We start from the raw sequence: 18,385 nt of genomic DNA, 5'->3' as shown, positions 1-18,385 counted from the left end.
CTCAAGCCACAGCTACTAAAGCCTGCACACCTAGAGCCTGTGCTCTGCAACAAGAGAAGCCAACAAAAGAAGCCACTGCAATGAGAAGGCCACACACCACAAGGAAGAGTAGCCCCCACTTGCTGCAGCTAGAGAAAGCTAGGTGCACAGCAAAGAATATGCAGAAAAGAAGAAGTAGCCAAAAAATAAATAAAAATAAAAAAGAATACAACTCTCTACTGGGAACATTTGTAGGAGTAAAGACGCTTACTCCTTGGAAGAAAAGTTATGAGCAACCTAGATAGAATATTCAAAAGCAGAGACATTACTTTCCCGACTAAGGTCCGTCTAGTCAAGGCTATGGTTTTTCCAGTAGTCATGTATGGATGTGAGAGTTGGACTGTGAAGAAGGCTGAGCTCCAAAGAATTGATGCTTTTGAACTGTGGTGTTGGAGAAGACTCTTGAGCGTCCCTTGGACTGCAAGAAGATCCAACCAGTCCATTCTGAAGGAGATCAGCCCTGGGATTTCTTTGGAAGGAATGATGCTAAAGCGGAAACTCCAGTACTTTGGCCACCTCATGCGAAGAATTGACTCATTGGAGAAGACTCTGATGCTGGGAGGGATTGGGGGCAGGAGGAGAAGGGGAAGACTGAGGATGAGATGGCTGGATGGCATCACTGACTCGATGGATGCAACTCTGAGTGAACTCTGGGAGTTGGTGATGGACAGGGAGGCCTGGCAGGCTGTGATTCATGGGGTCGCAAAGAGTCGGACACGACTGAGCGACTGAACTGAACTGAACAACACTGGACGTTATACCCCATTTTCCATTTCCATACAGAAAAACATTGAAACCTAGACTATTGAGGTAGGAAACAAATGATACAATTACTCAGCTTGGGAACTTCATGACATTATCCTGAACTCATCTTGGTTTTTTGTTTTTTGTTTTTTTTTGAAGGAAAATTAATCATTATCAAAATATCAGAGAATTTCATTAATATGTACCTAATTTGCACTCCAGTCACCTTACATCATACATTATTGCCTAATGCTGTTATTTACTAGCTATTTGATCTCGAACAAATTCCTTAACCTCCTAGATCCTCAGCTTCCTCATATGTAAAATAAGGACAACCAACAGCACTTACTTCACAGGTTTTCATGAGAATTAAGTGAGCTAAGGCATATAAAGTACATATCACATCGCCTGACACACAATGGTGCTCAGAAATAATAACTATTATCATTATTATGATATATCATCTTACAACAACCCAGTAAGATAAGAATTCATACCCCTTCTTCAGAGGCAATATGCAAAAAACGTCTAGTTATAGAACTAGGATTGGTATTCAAATTTCTATCTACATGGGTACCAGAGCCCAAGCTTCTTCCACTGCACTATCACCACAAGGCATGTATTTTCAAGGTGTATCTTTTAATCTTCACAGTGATCCTGTTAGATGATTTATGCCAACATGAAGAGAACAAGAAGGGAACAATATAATGAATTAGGGAAAAAAAGTCTGAAACAAAGTCTCAGAGAAACATGAGATAAAATTCAGTTTGTTGTGTTATTTATTCCCCTAAATAGTGAACCATAGTTACCCAGAGTACTTTTGAAGCATTCTAGGGCTCCCTGGTAGCTCAGCTGGTAAAGAATCTGATTGCAATGCAGGAGATCCCAGTTGGATTCCTGGGTCAGCAAGAGCCCCTAGAGAAGGGATAGCCTACCCACTCCAGTGTTAGAGGGCTTCCTTGGTGGCTGAGAATCCACCTGCAATGCGGGAGACCTGGGTTCGATCCCTGGGTTGGGAAGCTGCCCTGGAGTAGGGCATGGATATCCACTCCAGGATTCTTGCCTGGAGAATTCCATGGACAGAGGGGCCTGGCGAGCAACAGTCTACGGGATCACTGAGTCAGACACAACAGAGCGACTAAGCACAGACAGCATAGCACAGGGCTCCATGGGAGAATTTTGCAAGTAAAGTCAGGATTTAGAAGGGTGTTGTGTATTTACACTTTTATAAACATTTAACCATATGTTCCACTTTTTCTCTAATTTCTTCTCTTTATTGTCGTTGTTCCCCCACCCTGATGTAATCATGGCAGGATTAAGGATAGCACATTGGAAGGGGCTTGTGGGAAATTTTATCAAAAGGATTATCTGTAAATACGTGGGCGGTTAAGGAGAAGCAACAAGGTACACCGAACATTTGTGAGGACAGAGAGAACAGCGGCCATCCTGGCGCCTGCACTGGAAAGGCAGGGAATGCTATGGTTACTGCAATAGGGAGACTATTACTCTGCCTGTAGGAAAGCACTGCCCAGCAGCAGTTGTGGCCGTTGGGGGAGGGACTCAAGACATGTGAGATGACCTGGGAGGGTGGAAGGCCGAGAAATGAATGCCCTGACCTCGCGGGGTCTATCCCTGATGTGTGTGTGGGGGATGGAGGAGGTGGAGGGCGAACACGGCGGCTGTGTCTCTCCCGGTATTTGTGAAGGAGGTGAGGGCGGTAGCCACACGTTCTGCACGAGACTTTTGCAGTTAGACATTTTTTTTTCCACGTCTAGACTTGGGCAGTTTTAGTAACTTGCCCAAGGTCCTTGAGCTAGTAAGTGAGGAAGAGTTGAATTTGAAGCCTGGGTGTATGTTGTGCAATAGTTCTTATTTCTAGCTGAATGTTAGTTAACACCTGAAAGAAAAAGTGAAGTCGCTCAGTCCTGTCCGACTCTTGGCAACCCCTGTGGACTGTAGCCTACCAGGCTCCTTGGTCCATGGGATTTTGCAGGCAAGAGTACTGGAGTGGGTTGCCATTTCTTTCCTTCTTCAGGGGATCTTCCCCACCTAGGGATCGAACCTGTGTCTCCCACATTGCAGGCAGACACTTTAGCATCTGAGCCACCAGGGAAGTTTGGTATTACTTGCTGCTGCTGCTGCTGCTGCTGCTGCTGCTGCTGCTGCTGCTGCTGCTGCTGCTGCTGCTGCTGCTGCTGCTGCTGCTGCTGCTGCTGCTGCTGCTGCTAAGTCGCTTCAGTCGTGTCCGACTCTGTGTGACCCCATAGACGGCAGCCCACTAGGCTCCCCTGTCCCTGGGATTCTCCAGGCAAGAGCACTGGAGTGGGTTGCCATGTCCTTCTCCAATGCATGAAAGTGAAAAGTGAAAGTGAAGTCGCTTAGTCCTGTCCGACTCTTAGCGACCCCATGGACTGCAGCCCACCAGGCTCCTTGGTCCATGGGATTTTCCAGGCAAGAGTACTGGAGTGGGGTGCCATTGCCTTCTCCGTGGTATCATTTAGGGAAGGGCTTATAAAGTACTGACGTCAGAAACCCATCCTTTGAGATCTCAATATAATTCGCATGGCTCGGGGGCCCAGGCAGCGTATTAAAAGCTCCCCCAGGTGATTCTAATGTGCAGCTAGGGTTGGAAAACTGTGGTCTGGCTGAACGCCAGTATCTGCGCTGTTTTCACTGTAATGTGATCTGCTCTGGGCACAGAAGTAGTGACAAAGACATCACTGACCTGAAGAACCCTCTATCTAACACTGAGCAAACCATCACAACACAGACAGGGGAAGCTAGAGGCAGTTTGGAGGAGTGAGGGGAGACTCCTCAGAGATCAAGCTGGAGCAGAGCTGGTGGTATGGTTTTCCCACCTGCTGGTCTTTGCTCCAAGCACTGTAGTATTTCATTTCAGTTCAGTCCTTCAGTCTTGTCCGACCCTTTGCAACCCCATGGACTGCAGCATGCCATGGGTCCCTTGTCCATCACCAACTCCTAGAGCTCGCTAGTAGCTAATTTAATTCTTATCACCACCCTGCCAATAGGTGCTGTTATTAATATTATTTTAATCAACAACCATTATTTGTTAAATTAACATGTCAGTATATCCATTTTTTTCTGGAGGAGGTCATGGCAGCCCACTCTAGTATGCTTGCTTGGAGAATCCCATGGACAGAGGAGGCTGGTGGGCTCAGTCCGTGGGGTCGCAAAGAGTTGGACACGACTGAAGCGACTTAGCACATATATCCTTTTTACACTTATGGATGCTAAAACACAGAGAAATTAAGTGTCTCATTCATGGTCACACAGAGGTATAAGTGGGCTTGAACCCAAGTAATTTGGTCTGAGATCCCATCTGCATTAAAAGTATGTGAATTAGCAAAGGTGATGCTGAGTGGGAGGGGTGGTCAGGGAGAGAAGGTTGAGGAAGTGGTATTCCTGGCAGAGTCTATGCTGATTGGAGACTGTTGGGGGATTTGGGGCAGGGTTGGGGGGCGCGGTTAAGGGAGGGTTGGGGATTTGGGGGAGGAAAGGAGAAGCAGGCACCCCACACCACTTTCCCAGGGGTGAGGCTGTATTGTGGATTTTATTCTCAACGCAGTAAGCAGTCAGGAGAGAGTAACTTGGTCAGGTTGGCATTTTTAAGTCAGAGAAAGGACAGGACTCTGGCCCAACAGGAAATGGAGGCAGGTAGGGACACTGGGGAATGCGGAAGGAGAAACATGTTTGGGTTTGGCCTTAGAGAGTGGGAAAGGTTGAGATAATATAGAAGCAGAAATGTGGTAGAATGAGTTCTTGAGTGCATCTATCGGTCAGGCATTCCACAATTTATCTATGTTTATAATAAAGCACGGATGTTTGATAACGATTTCTCTAAGTTAGAATACAATCTAGCATCTTCCAGGATAGACTCATAACTGTCACCCTTCCTTTCCTGGGGGAGACTGATGTGAGATGATGGGCAAAACCCAGAGATGAATTCATAAAGTGTAAGAAGGCAAGGGGAGATATGAACACATTAAAATCTGCAAAATATATGTTATCCTTTTAATTAAAAAATTAGTAGTTATGTCAAAAAATGAGATTTCTTTATGCATGTGTTTCAACATTTAAATCTGTTTAATTTCTCACGTTTGGTGTGGAAGTCTGGGAAAAATGTCAAGACATTTTAAAAACAGAGTTCATTTGGTGGGTATAATTTGATCAGTCATGTTTATATTTCCTAAGTCTCAAAAGGTATGAGAAATAAAAACTTTCTTCCTCACCAGGAAAGGAATGGAGAAGCGGAAGATGATGAGGTGGAGGTTTCCGGGCAGCCCAGGGCCTTTAGAAACACATAGCAGGCTTCTTTGCTGGAGAAATGTACCCTTTGGTACTTTCTTCTAAACTGAAGTATAGTTGATTTACAATGTTGTGTAAGTTTCAGGTATATAGCAATGTGGTTCAGTTTAATAGAATCTATATATATATAGTTATATTTAATAGCTGTATCTATGTAGATATTAGGCTGAATCTATATATAAAAGATATATAGATATAGATATAAAAGATACATATGGAAAATATATATATTCTTTTTCAGATTTTTTTCCATTATAGATTATTATAAGATATTAAATATAGTTCACTGTCATATCCAGGTCCTTGCCTGCTGGTACAGTTTATTTAATAAACTGTTTTTTAATATAATTTTTAAATTTTATTTTTTTTATTGAAGTATTGTTGATGTACAATGTTGTTTTAGTTTCAGGTGTATAGCAAAAGTGACTCAGTTATATATATATATATATATATATATGTATGTATGGACGGAGGAGCCTGGTAGGCTGCAGTCCATGGGGTCGCTAAGAGTCAGACACGACTGAGCGATTTCACTTTCACTTTTCACTTTCATGCATTGGAGAAGGAAATGGCAACCCACTCCAGTATTCTTGCCTGGAGAATCCCAGGGATGAGGGAGCCCAGTGGGCTGCTGTCTATGGGGTCGCACAGAGTCGGACATGACTGAAGCGACTTAGCAGCAGCAGCAGCATTATATATATGTATTTATATATAATACATATAATCTATGTATCCTTTTTCAGATTCTTTTCCTTGTAGTTTATTAAAAATACTGAGTGTATTTCCCTGTGCTATATAGTAAGTCCCTGTCGCTTATCTGTTTTATTATATGTGTGTGTGTTAGTCACTCAGTTGTGTTTGACTCTTTGTGGCCCCATGGACTGTAGCCTGTCAGGCTTCTCTATCCACGGAATTCTTCAGACAAGAATACAGGAGTGGGTAGCATCTCTCTCCTTCAGGGGATCTTCCCAACCCAGGGGTCGAACCTGGGTCTCCCACATTGCAGGCAGATTCTTTACCATCTGAGCTACAAGGGAAGATTTATATACAGTAGTGTGCATATGTTCATCCCAAACTCCTCATTTATCCTCCACCCCCAGAAACATTGTACAATGAGCATCTCTGTGGATGACCAAGGCTGGCAGCAGTGATGCATTCTAGGGAGGATTCTGTGCTCCACAGGTGATCAACAGAGGGACTCCTGAATTTGCCTGACATGAGGGCTCACCCAGAGAGGACCTGGGCAACATCCCAGAGGGAACCCCAGCAGTGAGGTGAAAACCCTGGACCAGCCCTCTCCTGCTTTCTGGCACCAGGAGTCTCATAATTCCTTGAACTGTGGAGAGATCCTCTCTTGACCAGGATCACCACCAGTGGGAATCTACATGATTTACCTGGCTTAGAGAGAAGCACCTACTTTCTCATACTTGAGTATTGAGAAATAAACATATCACTTGCCACAGAGAGGGCTTCCTTGGTGGTTCAGTCGGTAAAGAATCTGCCTGCAATGCAGGAGACCTGATTTTGATCCCTGGGTCGGGAAGATCCTCTGGAGAAGGAAATGGCAACCCACTCCAGTATTCTTGCCTGGAGAATCCCATGGACAGAGGAGGCTGGTGGGGGATGGTCCGTAGGGTCGCAAAGTTGGACATGATTCTGCAACTAAACCACCACCACTTGCCACAGAGAAGAGAAGGAGATCACTGTTTTTGTGTGTGCTGAGTCTGAAGTCTAGGGCTTAAGCACGGGAGTGATAGAGATCAATTTCCCCTTGAAGGTCAGTTCCAGAGGTTGAAATCTTAGCATACAGAAATTTAAGATCTGGTAGAAATGTAAATGAGATAAGCTAAAGGAATATGAGATCAGATCTTTAACATCAATATCAGTTGGAATTGGATACATGTTCAAAGTCTCCACAAAAAAAAAGAATTCTAAGATTTGCAAAAAATGCTTATTAGGAGGAAGAAGTGGACCCGCCCCATCTTCCCACCTGAATCACCACACACAATCTCTCCCTAGGCACCAGCAGGAAGTACCTGATTATCACCTTGTAATTTAAATGTAACTCACTTTATTTCTTTCTAGTTATCACAACCAATGAGACTGGGGCCCATCCAGGCCCCCAGATGAATGAAATCAATGAAATCAATAAGCCTAAGTCAGTATTTTGCTTTAAACTTTCTTACCAGCCCACATGTTATCTCAGGGGTTGGACCTCCTCCCAGGGATGGAGAGATTTTTTTTTCTTTTAAATTAATTGATTGGATGTAGGTTGAAGGACTGTGTGAACAGACCTCTTTGTGTAAAACAACGAAAGCAATATTGACCCTACCTCTGAGGGGGTTGTTGAAGAGGATTAACAGGAAGTGATTGCCAAGGCCCAAAGGCACAGAGGCCTCATAAGAATTCTAAAAGGCCTCTTTTACCCACGAAAAGGCAGGAAAACATTTTAATCTTCTTCTTGAGTCCAAAACAGAGATCTGATTTTACCTCCTCAAGGCAAAAATAATCTCATATGGGCATAAATGTGCAAAATGACTTTCCTTTTCCTTCAACTAATTGCTGTAAAATAGATTAGCTATTTCTTACATGGATAGAAAGGTAGGAAGAATAAATAGAAAAGAATAGTGTAAAAAACACTAGTTTCTAACCACCTGGGATCAACATGGAATATTTTTGTTATATTTGTCATTTTATTCTTTAATTATTATAGATAAACATTTAAGTGACATTTGACTTCATGTCCCATTCTTGTTTCCATCACCACTATTATGAGTTTTGTAGGTATTTGCTCACTTCATCTTCATGTATATATGGATCTATAATCAGTATATAAAACTGTTTTATGAGGTTATTGTTTTCAATTGATATCAGTGATGTACAATATATTTGATCTACATCAAGATTTTTCCACTGAACTTTTTAAAAAACATATTAATATTCATACAGATAGATCTAGTACCTTTTTTTTTTTTTTTTTTTGCCACACCACATGGCTTGTGGGATTTTAGTTTCCCAACCAGGGATCAAACCTAGGCCCTTGGCAGTAATGATACAGGAGGAAGGGGGGGCAGGGCATAGTCTTGAACAGAATGACATAGCCTGAGGACACGACATAAACTGATTAGAACCAAACAGGTCCAAGATAGCAGATGAGTCAACTTCCACTAGATCTTGAACCTCAGTATACAGTCATTGGAACACACAAGCAAGCTAAATGACACACCCACAGGTGCCAAGACAGTTCTACAGCCAACTATAAAGTTCAAAAAGTGGGCAGCAGCTCAACTCCTGGACTGCTGCACTGTGCTTATTTGCTAAGTCGTGTCCAACACTTTGCGACCCTGTAGACTGTAGCCTGCCAGGCTCCTCTGTCCATGGAATTCTCCAGGCAAGAATACTGGAGTAGATAACCATTTCCTCCTCTAGGGGATCTTCCCAACTTAGGGATCAAACCTGGGTCTCCCACATTGCAGGTGGATTGTTTACAGTCTGAGCCACCAGGGAAGCCCAATTCCTGGCCTACCCCTTCTCCAAAATATCTGGAATACTCCTTCCACTCATTAGTCTATAAACACTGACAACCTCATACCTGAAGGCAACTCTCTCTTTCTGAGAGTGCCCATACTCTGTGGAGCATTTCTCTTTAAATAAATCTATGTCTTACCTATCACTTTGTCTCTCACTGAATTCTTTCTTCAAAGAGACATAAAGAAACTAAGCTTCTTTACATCCTGAGATCAGATGTGATCTCAGTTGAGAGACTGTGCATTCAAGTCCCAGTCTGGGTTTTGGCTAGGTTCCAGTCCTGCCTGGTGGGTTCAAGCCCCACTCTGAGTTGCACAGTTTCACTACCATCAGAGTCCGTTCCCGTCTCTCCAATTTCATGTCTAGTTGTGTTAGAGAAGGCAGACTAGACCCTGATGAAGTTGTGACTGGTGAAGGCAGTTGCCACTCTTATTAGCTAGGAAGGAGAATGCTTGGTGTTTTGTGGGTAGCAGAAAAATCTTGTTTTTGTCTTTCCTTACATGGACATGAATTAGTGACCAAACAAAAACACACAATTTAGATGTGAGCTTACTGTCTCACTTCATCACAGTCCCAGAATGACCTTGACTGATGGTAGTCTCCCATGAGGTGGTTCATGTGCAACAGGAGAACACCATGGTCTAGCTGTGTCAGGCTAGTTCCCAGATGTACAGGGACACAGAAGTCCTCTGCTATGGGCTGAGAATTTCTTTGTAGGTGTCCTAACCCCCCCAGTGTGACTGTATTAAAAGAAGGAATTAAGGTTAAATGAGGTCATAAGGGTAGGGCCCTGAGCTGATAAGATTAGTGCCCTTATAGCAAGAGACACCAGAGAGCTTGCTCTCCCCCTCCTCATGCAGGCTCCAAAGAAAGGCCACATGAGCACATGATGGGAAAGAGTCCATCTATACACCAGGAAGAGAGCCTCACCAGGGACTGAATTGGCTAGCACCTTGATCTGGAACTGGCCAGCCATAGGAACTGAGAGAAAATACATTTCGGTTGTCCAAGTCCACCCCACCCCTGCCCAGTGGTGTTTCATTATGACAGTCTGAGCAGACGCATACCTCCATATTTCCCTGCTTCTCCTGGTTTTTCTCCTACTGGTAACAATTTTAGACGGATTAAACTGTTTCTTCTGGCATCTATCCCGTCCGATCTATTGGAATTCCATATGGCTCTATCTTACGACTCATCAATTTTAGACATTGTCTATTAATTTTGCATGATGGTAGATAAGTATTTAGCTTTGTTGTACTTCATTATCTCCCCTATCCTCCCACTGTAGTTATACTACAACTTTTGGTTCAATAAATATGTGGAATTTGGCTTCCCTGGTGGCTCAGACAGTAAAGAATCTACCTGCAATGTGGGAGACCCAAGTTCGATCCGTGGGCCAGGGAAGAGCCCTTGGAGAAGGGAATGGCAACCCCCTCCAGTATTCTTGCCTGAAGAATTCAATGGACAGAGGAGCATGGAGGGCTACAGTCCATGGGGTCACAAACAGTTGGATACAACTAAGTGACTAACATGTTCACTTTAAATTATTTTGTTAATTATTGGGAAAACTGTCAGGAAAACACAGCTTGCCATAGTAAGTACAAGTCTCCCCTACAAGGGCAAGTTTTCATATGGAAAAGACTTGTATCCCCAAACAGGAGTAACAGAAAGAGTGAATGATGGTGACTAAATCAGTAATGTTATTAATTTTCCCAAAGATCCATCAGATAACATACTCCTGTACCCTAAGGAATGAAAAAAGGAAGAAAAAAGAGGCCAGAAAAATTTTACATGCATTTTTGCCTCCAGGTGAATGGAAAGAAGTTCCCTTCCTTTAAGGGAAATCTGAAGGGGGGGGGGGGGAAATAAATGCTTCCTTTTCTACAAGAGCCTGCAACAATGTTAGGGACTCAGCATTGCCAGGACCTGAGGCTCCCCTGCATGCTTAGGTCAACTCAAATATCCTATGATGGTTGCATGTGACAAGGTACCGAGGAATGAGCAGTTTAGGAAGTTCAAAGTGAAATGTGAGGCAGGTCAGACTCCACAGTCACTTGCCCTTTGAATTGGATGCCACCATTAATCTGCCATGATCAGTGTCCTTCTAAACAATAGACTTGAAAAATGATGCACACACAGCCCTAAATTTGCTGAGCTATTCTCATCCTCAGCCGAACTCATTTCAGAGCATTCAGACTGTACCACGATTAGCTGCTGAACTATCCTAAAATAATATGAAGCCAGGCCAGTAATTATACACTGGAAGAAACTATCTATAGAAAAGCTCATTAACTTGTGGGGTGGTACCGGTTTCTGAAGTGGGAGCCTTTCAGACAGAATGATCACGTTCCTGTTGGTATGGTTGAAAATCCAATTGCAAATCCTTGTGTATGTGTGCTCAGTTGCGTCCGACTCTTTGAGACCCCATGGACTGTCCTCTGTCCATGCAATTTTCCAGGCAAGAATACTGGAGTGGATAGCCATTTCCTGACCCAGGGGATCTTCCTGACTCAGGGATTAAACCGCGTCTCTGGCGTCTCCTGCATTGGCAGATGGATTCTTTACCACTGAGCCACTTAGCTAAATGTGATATACATATATATTACCTTAGCTAAATATATATATATAAATTTTACAAAAAGTAGTCATTCATGTTTATTGCAGAAAATACACAAATACAGACGAATTTAAAAAACAATCCAGAAACAGTATAATAGAGAAAATCATCTCAATCACTGTACTTTCTTTTACACATTTTTGTTTTGTATGTATATGTTTAAACATCACTTCAGTACAGTTGCTCAGTCATGTCCGACTCTTTGCAACCCCATGAATCGCAGCACGCCAGGCCTCCCTGTCCATCCCCATCTCCCGGAGTTCACTCAGACTCACATCCATCGAGTGGGTGATGACATCCAGCCATCTCATCCTCTGTCGTCCCCTTTCCTCCTGCCCCCAATCCCTCCCAGCATCAGGGTTTTTTCCAATGAGTCAACTCTTCACATGAGGTGGCCAAAGTATTGGAGTTTCAGCTTTAGCATCATTCCTTCCAAAGAAATTCCAGGGCTGAACTCCTTCAGAATGGACTGGTTGGATCTCCTTGCAGTCCAAGGGACTCTCAAGAGTCTTCTCCAACACCACAGTTCAAAAGCATCAATTCTTCAGCACTCAGCCTTCTTCACAGTCCAACTCTCACATCCATACATGACCACAGGAAAAACCATAGCCTTGACTAGATGGACCTTAGTCAGCAAAGTAATGCCTCTGCTTTTGAATATACTATCTAGATTGGTCATAACTTTTCTTCCAAGGAGTAAGCGTCTCTTAATTTCATGGCTGCAGTGATTTGGAGCCCCCCAAAATAAAGTCTGACACTGTTTCCACTATTTCCCCATCTATTTCCCATGAAGTGATGGGACCAGATGCCATGATCTTCGTTTTCTGAATATTGAGCTTTGAGCCAACTTTTTCTCTTTCCTCTTTCACTTTCATCAAGAGGCTTTTAGCTCCTCTTCACTTTCTGCCATAAGGGTGGTGTCATCTGCATATCTGAGGTTATTGATATTTCTCCTGGCAGTCTTGATTCCAGCTTGTGTTTCTTCCAGTCCAGCGTTTCTCATGATGTACTCTGCATAGAAGTTCAATAAGCAGGGTGACAATATATAGCCTTGATGTACTCCTTTTCCTGTTTGGAACCAGTCTGTTGTTCCATGTCCAGTTCTAACTGTTGCTTCCTGACCTGCATATAGGTTTCTCAAGAGGCAGGTCAGGTGGTCTGGTATTCCCATCCCTTGAAGAATTTTCCACAGTTTATTGTGACCCACACAGTCAAAGGCTTTGGCATAGTCAATAAAGCAGAAATAGATGTTTTTCTGGAACTCTCTTGCTTTTTCCATGATCCAGCGGCTGTTGGCAATTTGATCTCTGGTTCCTCTGCATTTTCTAAAACCAGCTTGAACGTCAGGGAGTTCACGGTTCATGTACTGCTGAAGCCTGGCTTGGAGAATTTTGAGCATTACTTTACTAGCATGTGAGATGAGTGCAATTGTGCATATACTTTTTATATATGCAGTGATGTAAATATTATTGTGCCCAGTCTACAGATGAGGATGCTAAGGATTAGAAAGATTAGTTTTGTTATCTGGTAAGGAAATGGCAACCCACTCCAGTATTCTTGCCTGAAGAATCCCATGGACGGAGGAGCCTGGTAGGCTACAGTCCACGGCGTCGCAAAGAGTTGCACACGACTGAGTGACTTCACTTTCACTTTCACTATGTTTTCTGTGGAATTTATCAAGGTCAAACCAACAGTGTCTGACCTGGAATTTAAACTAAATGGGTTCTCAACCACTGGCGATAGTGCCTGGTGTTTGCCAGGAAGGGAAGCAGAGTCTGTAGGCTGGAGCTTGCAGGGTGTGTTTGTGGATTTGGGTATGGGTTCAATTTAGTTGCTCAGTCACGTTCAACTCTTTGTGACCCCGTGGACTGTAGCATGCCAGGCTTTCCTGTCCCCCATCAACTCCCAGAGCTTGCTCAAACTCATGTCCGTCGAGTTGCTGATGCCATCCAACCATCTCATCCTCTGTCATTCACCTTCTCCTCCTGCCTTCAATCTATCCCAGCATCAGGGACTTTTCCAATAAGTCAGTTCTTCGCATCAGGTGGCCAAAGTATTGGAGTTTCAGCTTCAGCATCGGTCCTTCCAATGAATATTCAGGACTGATCTCATTTAGGATGGACTGGTTTGATCTCCTTGCAGTCCAAGGGACTCTCAAGAGTCTTCTCCAACACCACAGTTCAAAAGAATCAATTCTTCAGCGCTCAGCTTTCTTCATAGTCCAACTATCACATCCATACATGACTACTGAGAAAACCATAGCTTTGACTAGACGGATCTTTGTTGGCAAAGTAATGTCTCTGCTTTTTAATATGCTGTCTAAGTTGGTCAGAATGTGGTCCACTGGAGAAGGGAATGGCAAACCACTTCAGTATTCTTGCCTTGAGAACCCCGTGAACAGTATGAAAAGGCAAAATGATAGGATATGAAAGAGGAACTCCCCAGATCCATAGGTGCCCACTATGCTACTGGAGATCAGTGGAGAAATAATTCCAGAAAGAATGAAGGGATGGAGCCAAAGCAAAAACAATACCCAGTTGTGGATGTGACTGGTGATAGAAGCAAGATCCGATGCTGCAAAGAGCAATATTAAATAGGAACGTGGAATGTTAGGTCCATGAATCAAGGCAAATTGGAAGTGGTCAAACAGGAGATGGCAAGGGTGAACGTCGACATTCCAGGAATCAGCGAACTAAAATGGACTGGAATGGGTGCATTTAACTCAGATGACCATTATATCTACTAGTGTGGGTAGGAATCCCTTAGAAGAAATGGAGTAGTAGCCATCATGGTCAACAAAAGAGTCTGAAATGCAGTACTTGGATGTAATCTCAAAAACGACAGAATGATCTCTGTTCGTTTCCAGGCAAACCATTCAATATCACAGTAATCCAAGTCTATGTCCCAACCAGTAACGCTGAAGAGGCTGAAGTTGAACAGTTCTATGAAGACCTACAAGACCTTTATGAACTAACACCAAAAAAAGATGTCCTTTTCATTATAGGGGACTGGAATGCAAAAGTAGGAAGTCAAGAAACACCTGGAGTAACAGGCAAATTTGGCCTTGGAATGCAGAATGAAGCAGGGCAAAGGCTAATGGAGTTTTGCTAAGAGAACGCACTGGTCATAGCAAACACCCTCTTCCAACAACACAAGAGAAGACTCTACACATGGACATCACCAGATGGTCAACACCGAAATCAGACTGATTATATTCTTTGCAGCCAAGGATGGAGAAGCTCTATACAGTCAGCAAAAACAAGACTGGGAGCTGACTGTGGCTCAGATCATGAACTCCTTATTGCCAAATTCAGACTTAAATTGAAGAAAGTGGGGAAAACCACTAGACTATTCAGGTATGACCTAAATCAAATCCCTTATGATTATACAGTGGAAGTGACAAATAGATTTAAGGGCTTAGATCTGATAGATAGAGTGCCTGATGAACTATGGATGGAAGTTCGTGACATTGTACAGTAGACAGGGATCAAGACCATCCCCATGGAAAAGAAATGCAAAAAAGTAAAATGGCTGTCTGGAGAGGCTTTACAAATAGCTGTGAAAGAAGAGAAGTGAAAAGCAAAGGAGAAAAGGAAAGATATATCATCTGAATGCAGAGTTCCAAAGAATAGCAAGAAGAGATAAGAATGCCTTCCTCATCGACCAATGCAAAGAAATAGAGGAAAACAACAGAATGGGAAAGACTAGAGATCTCTTCAAGAAAATTAGAGATACCAAGGGAACATTTCACGCAAAGATGGGCTTGATAAAGGACAGAAATGGTATGGACCTAACAGAAGAAGGAGATAGTAAGAAGAGGTGGCAAGAATACACAGAAGAACTGTACAAAAAAGATCTTCCAAAAAAAAAAAAAAAAGATCTTCATGACCCAGATAATCACGATGGTGTGATCAGTCACCTAGAGCCAGACATCCTGGAATGTGAAGTCAAGTGGGCCTTAGAAAGCATCACTATGAACAAAGCTAGTGGAGGTAATGAAATTCCAGTTGAGCTATTTCAAATACTGAAAGATGATGCTGTGAAAGGGCTGCACTCAATATGCCAGCAAATTTGGAAAACTCAGCAGTGGCCACAGGACTGGAAAAGGTCAGTTTCCATTCCAATCCCAAAGAAAGGCAATGCCAAAGAATGCTCAAACTACTGCACAATTGCACTCATCTCACACACTAGTAAAGTAATGCTCAAAATTCTCCAAGCCAGGCTTCAGCAGTACATGAACCGTGAACTTCCAGATGTTCAAGCTGGTTTTAGAAAATGCAGAGGAACCAGAGATCAAATTGCCAACAGCCGCTGGATCATGGAAAAAGCAAGAGAGTTCCAGAAAAACATCTATTTCTGCTTTATTGACTATGCCAAAGCCTTTGACTGTGTGGGTCACAATAAACTGTGGAAAATTCTTCAAGGGATGGGAAATACCAGACCACCTGACCTGCCTCTTGAGAAACCTATATGCAGGTCAGGAAGCAACAGTTAGAACTGGACATGGAACAACAGACTGGTTCCAAATAGGAAAAGGAGTACATGAAGGCTATATATTGTCACCCTGCTTATTGAACTTCTATGCAGAGTACATCATGAGAAACGCCGGGCTGGAAGAAGCACAAGCTGGAATCAAGACTGCCAGGAGAAATATCAGTAACCTCAGATATGCAGATGACACCACCCTTATGGCAGAAAGTGAAGAGGAACTAAAACCCTCTTGATGAAAGTAAAAGAGGAGAGTGAAAAGGTTGGCTCAAAGCTCAATATTCAGAAAACGAAGATCATGGCATCTGGTCCCATCACTTCATGGGAAATAGATGGGGAAATAGTGGAAACAGTGTCAGACTTTATTTTGTGGGGCTCCAAAATCACTGCAGATGGTGACTGCAGCCATGAAATTAAAAGACGCTTACTCCTTGGAAAGAAAGTTATGACCAACCTAGACAGTGTATTCAAAAGCAGAGATATTACTTTGCTAACAAACGTCCATCTAGTCAAGGCTTTGGTTTTTCCTGTGGTCATGTATGGATGTGAGAGTTGGACTGTGAAGAAGGCTGAGCACCGAAGAATTGATGCTTTTGAACTGTAGTGTTGGAGAAGACTCTTGAGAGTCCCTTGGACTGCAAGGAGATCCGACCAGCTCATTCTCAAGGAGATCAGTCCTTGGTGTTCTTTGGAAGGAATGATGCTAAAGCTGAAACTCCAATACTTTGGCCACCTCATGTGAAGAGTTGACTCATTGGAAAAGACTTTGATGTTAGGAGGGATTGGGGGCACGAGGAGAAGGGGACAACAGAAGATGAGATGGCTGGATGGCATCACTGACTCGATGGACATGAGTTTGAGTGAACTCCAGGAGTTGGTGATGGACACGGAGGCCTGGTGTGCTACAATTCATGTGGTCACAAAGAGTCGGACACAACTGAGCAACTGAACTGAACTGAAGTTGGTCATAGCTTTTCTTCCAAGGAGCATGCGTCTTTTAATTTCATGGATGCAGTCACCATCTGCAGTAATTTTGGAGCTCTAAAAAATAAAGTCTGTCAGTGTTTCTATTGTTTTCCCATCTATTTGCCTTGAAGTGATGGGACTGGATGCCATGATCTTAGTTTTCTGAATGTTGAGTTTTAAGCCAACTTTTTCACTCTTGTCTTTCACTTTCATCAAGAGGCTCTTTAGTTCTTCTTCACTTTCTGCCATAATGGTGGGGTTATCTGGATATCTGAGGTTATTGATATTCTCCCGGCAATCTTGATTCCAGCCTGTGCTTCATCCAGCCCAGCATTTCTCATGATGTACTCTGCATATAAGTTAAAGAAGCAGGGTGACAATATACAGCCTTGAGGTACTCCTTTCCCAATTTGGAACCAGTCTGTTGTTCCATATCCTGTTCTAACTATCGCTTCTTGACCTGCATACAAATTTCTCAGGAGGCAGGTCAGGTGGTCTGGTATGCCCAACTGTTTTAAGAACTTTCCACTGTTTGTTGTTATCCACAACGTGTATGGGTGGGGGGCGGTGGTGGTAAGTATAAGACCATATGGAAAGGCAGGAAGAAGATGAGCTGGGATGCGTTGCCACAGGAGGTAGCCCAGAGGATGGCAGAATCAGGCCCGAAAGGCTCCTCCCAGAATCCCTTTCCCCAGCGGAAGCCAAGTCTCACAGGATCTCGCGAGTTCGTAGGAGGTTGGCGAGAGGTTCCTGAAAGGGGAAACAGCTGGGTGCCTCACTCACCATGGAGTTTGGTTCCCATCGCCTACCTGGCCAAAGCCGCCTCTGGGGCTGCCTCCCCCCTGCCGTTCGTCGTGAGTCTGTGTGGCGGCCTGTTCGTCCCAGCTGCACCCCCAGCTCTTAACGACCCGGCTCAGGCCTGTGGCTGTGCAGGGGCCAGAGCACCCGAGGCCCGAGTGGGAGAGAGAACTGCTCGTGCTTGTGCTGCAAGCGCATCAACTTCTGAGAGGCCGAAGGGCCACGCCGGGAGCCCAGGCTTCTCCTGTGGGCCACCGGGGCCCCCATCTAACATCTGCCAGGTCCAGGACTGCGCCAGGTCCAGGAGCGAGCCATGCCATCCCACCGAGCTTGTTTGTTTCTCTGCGCTGCGCCCGGAAGCAGCGAGGGGCCTAGGCGTACCCCACCCCGAACTCCCGGAGACCATGACTACCTGTTCCCAGAGACTTTCCCGGAAGAACAGCCTCAGGTAATTGCTCTCTCTTCCTTGAAATATAAATCTTACTGTCCCTATGGAAAACAGTATGGAGGTTTCTCCAGAAATTACAAATAGAACTGCCATGTGATCCAGCAATTCCACCTCTTGGTATATACCCAAAGGAAATGGAAATAGGATATCAAAGAGATGTATGCAATCCCATGTGTATTGCAGTGTTTATTCATAGCAGTCAACAGAGGGGAAACAACAAGTGCCCATCAATGGATGAATAGAGAAGATAGGAGTGTATACATATAATGGAATATTACTCAGCCACAGTAAAAAAGTAAATTCTGCATTTGCAATAGGATGGATGGACCTTTGGATCTGAAGCCATTATGCTAAGCATCAAGGTAAGACAAAGACAGGTACTTATGATATCATTAATATGTGGAATCCAAAGAAACAAATTGGTGAAAAAC

The sequence above is a fragment of the Ovis aries genome, chromosome 10 (genome assembly GCF_016772045.2).
Source record: "Ovis aries strain OAR_USU_Benz2616 breed Rambouillet chromosome 10, ARS-UI_Ramb_v3.0, whole genome shotgun sequence".
NCBI lineage: Eukaryota > Metazoa > Chordata > Mammalia > Artiodactyla > Bovidae > Ovis > Ovis aries.
The sequence above is the reverse complement of the archived record's forward strand: the minus strand, read 5'-3'. Positions refer to the sequence as shown.